This window comes from Globicephala melas, chromosome 12, assembly GCF_963455315.2.
Source record: "Globicephala melas chromosome 12, mGloMel1.2, whole genome shotgun sequence".
NCBI classification, from domain to species: Eukaryota; Metazoa; Chordata; class Mammalia; order Artiodactyla; family Delphinidae; genus Globicephala; species Globicephala melas.
The window spans coordinates 2,241,765-2,245,453 of record NC_083325.1 but is presented as its reverse complement, the minus strand read 5'-3'; the positions used below and the strand labels follow the sequence as shown (position 1 = coordinate 2,245,453).

The following is a 3,689-nucleotide window of genomic DNA, read 5'->3' as shown; positions in this document are numbered from 1 at the left end:
TCTTTATTTTTTTTTAAGTATATGGAAATACAATTTTAATACCTAAGGGGAAAAGTGGGACTGAAATGTTTTAAAAGGTGGATTGTTAAAAAAGAAGTGTATCTCGATTCCCAAGTATTTGTGTCATGAATATGTTATGATTGTTAATATCACATTTTATTATAATTATGTATGCACATGCATTATTTCTTCAGTTGTGTATTAAGTGCTGTGAGGGCAGGATTGTGTGTCAGTAATCTCAGTTTTTGGCACAGAGCATGCTGAGCTAAGCTTGCTGTTCTAGATCAAGGCTGCCCAACAGAACTCTGCGAAGATGGAAAGAGCCTGTATCTGTGCTGCCTGACACCACGGACAGTAGCCAACAGGTGGCTGTTGAATCCGTTGAAAGTCCTGTTGTGATTAGGAAACTGAATTTTAAATCTAATTTATTTTTAATTACCACAAATATAAATTAAAGTGGCCACGTGTAAAACAAGGAGGAATGGGGAAATTGATGAGGAATAGAATTAGAAGAAAATATTGTTAAACTTTGTGGCAGAAACAGTAGGTTTCCTAGGCCTGTGCACCCTCGTCGGCAAATGCAGACCTTGGGGAAGGAGGTGAAGGCCTGGTGTGATCTTCGTTTGGACGGAGTGAAAGAGCAATGCAGAAGGACTCCGGCCCACTGGCGCCTTTACGTTGGATTGGCTTTGGCTGTGTAGCACTGGTTGCTTCCGGTGGATCATGGGCTATGCAGAAGCAGGCAGTGTCCCGTCCCTGGCTGCCAGGCTCCCCTTGGGTGGATTAGTGGGCCTGCGTGCCTATCAGCTGTCTCAGGATCCAAGGAACGTTTGGGTTTTCTTAGTTACATCTGGAACCTTGGCTGGCATTACGGGAATGAGGTTCTACCACTCTGGAAAATGTATGCCTGCAGCCTTAATTGCAGGTGCCAGTTTGAGGATGGTCGCCAGACTTGGAATTAGTGCGTTGGGTAAGCCCCGTCAGTGGGAGTCATGGCCCAGCTTGGACTCATGAAGAATTTTAAATTTTCACTATTTTTAGCATATTAAGATAAATTAGTACAGCATTTTCACATGTTCTGACATTTTACCTAAAACAAAAACAAACCAAGAAAACCCAACTTTGCAGAGAAAAAAGTCAGTTATTATCATTACAACCCTAAAGGGGTGGGTAGAGTGTAACACAAGAGCTTCTTCCTATAGTAGAAGCATACAGTTTGATTCTTGTATGTTGGTGTTAGCTTTTCTTTCTGAATCTGTAGGTGAAATCTCCAGGGATAAAATGTAAGGTGTCACCATTGGGGCCCCTGATAAACATCTGGATGCTGAGAACACATGTTAGACCAGTGAAATCAAAATCACTGGGGATGAGACTCAGGCATCAGTATTTTTTAAAGCTCCCCAGGTGTGATGATTAATCTTATGTGTCAACTTGGAGGGTGTTTTTGGATGAGATTAACATTTAAACTGGTGAACTTTGAATAAGCAGATTGCTCTCCATAGGGTGGGTGGGCCTCATCTAATCAATGGAAGACCCTGAGTAGAACAAAAAGACCTGCTTACCCAAGCAAGGGGGAGTTGGAATTCTCCATCAGACTACCTTTGGTTTTTTGTTTTGTTTTGTTTGTTTGTTTTGTTTTTATAAAATAAATTTAATATCATCTTTTCAATATCCCCCCCAACACAGCCTTTTAATAATTTGGGAGAATATTCCTCTAAACCTTTCTCTGTATTTACACATATTGTTTCCTTATTCTGTCTTTCATTCTTTAATTTTTCAACAAAAAAGTTTACAGTCCGAAACTCCTGGAATTGATTTCCACAGTGTATGATAGCTTGTTCAAATAATAGGTGACTTTTACATTTATAGAAATTGTCTGACTATTTTGCAAAAAATTTTGCAATCCACACTTTGCAGATAATAGTGGACATGCCCTTTTCTCCCCAAATTCTCTCCATCACAGAATACCATGGATTGTTTAAACTTTGGCTAGTCTGACCATCAGACTACCTTTGGACTGGGACTGTACCATCCTGGGTCTCCAGCCCAGCAGCCCACACTGCCGACTTAGCATTCACCTGCCTCCATGAATGTGTGACCCAATTCCTATTCACACACACACACACATACACACACACACACACATATTACTGGTTTTGTTTCTCTGAACAACCTCAACCTGACTAATATGCTAGGTAATTCAAATGTTGGAAGTTTAAAATCAGTAGTGAAAACCAATTAAGTTCATGCCAACCTCTGACCAGAGATTGCTGTAGGAAGGCAAATGTGTTTCTGCCCATTTCTACAGCAATTACCAGTACGAGGAACCATAGCTGTAAAATTCAAACCTATATAACTTCTAATAGATAACACTGAGAAATTCTAGATAGCCTTAGGTTTGGTGATAACTTTTTTTTTCTTAGAGTTTTAAAGTTTTATTTCTTTGTAAAATACTTATCAAGAGTTTAAACAGTGCTTGCATTTTTCTCATTGTATAACTTATTTTTTAAGATAGATCTTTATTGGAGTATAACTACTTCACAATACCGTATCAGTTTCTGTTGCACAGCAGAGTGAATCAGCCATATGCATACACATGTCCCCATATCCCCTCCCTCTTGAGCCTCCCTCCCACCCTCCCTATCCCACCCCTCTAGGTCATCGCAAAGCACTGAGCCGATCTCCCTGTGCTATGCTGCTGCTTCCCACCAGCCAACTATTTTACATTCGGTAGTGTATACATGTCGATGCTACTCTCACTTCGCCCCAGCCTTGCCCTCCCACCCCGTGTCCTCAAGTCCATTCTCTATGTCTGCCTCTTTATTCCTGCCCTGCAACTAGGTTCATCAGTACCATTTTTTTTTTTTTAGATTCCATATATATGTGTTAGCATACGGTATTTGTTTTCCTCTTTCTGACTTACTTCACTCTGTATGACAGACTCTAGGTCCATCCACCTCACTACAAATAACTCAATTTCGTTCCTTTTTATGGCAGAGTAATATTCCATTGTATATATGTGCCACATCTTCTTTATCCATTCATCTGATGATGGACTTTAGGTCGGTTCCATGTCCTGACTATTGTAAATAGAGCTGCAATGAACATTGTGGCACATGACTCTTTTTGAACTATGGTTTTCTCAGGGTATATGCCCAGTAGTGGGATTGCTGGGTCACATGGTAGTTCTATTTTTAGTTTTTTAAGGAACCTTCATACTGTTTTCCATAATGGCTGTATCAATTTACATTCCCACCAACAGTGCGGGAGGGTTGCCTTTTCACCACATCTTTTCCAGCATTTATTGTTTCTAGCTTTTTTGATAATGGCCATTCTGACCGGCATGAGGGAATACCTCATTGTAGTTTTGACTTGCATTTCTCTAATGATTAGTGATGTTGAGCATCTTTTCATGTGCCTTTTGGCCATCTGTCTGTCTTCCTTGGTGAAATGTCTATTTAGGTCTTCCACCCATTTTTTAACTGGATTGTTTGTTTTTTTGATATTGAGCTCCATGAGCTGTTTGTATATTTTGGAGATTAATCCTTTGTCAGTTGTTTTATTTGCAAATATTTTCTCCCATTCTGAGGGTTGTCTTTTTGTCTTGTTTATGGTTTCTTTTGCTGTGAAAAAGCTTTTAAGTTTAATTAAGTCCCATTTGTTTATTTTTGTTTTTATTTCCATTCCTT

General features: G+C 39.6%; 1 pseudogene; it reads left to right on the top strand.

The window, feature by feature from the left end:
- The first annotated feature begins 643 nt into the window (after positions 1 to 643).
- On the top strand, positions 644 to 1,014 carry LOC115846379 (transmembrane protein 14C pseudogene; annotated as a pseudogene).
- The last annotated feature ends 2,675 nt before the right edge of the window (positions 1,015 to 3,689 follow it).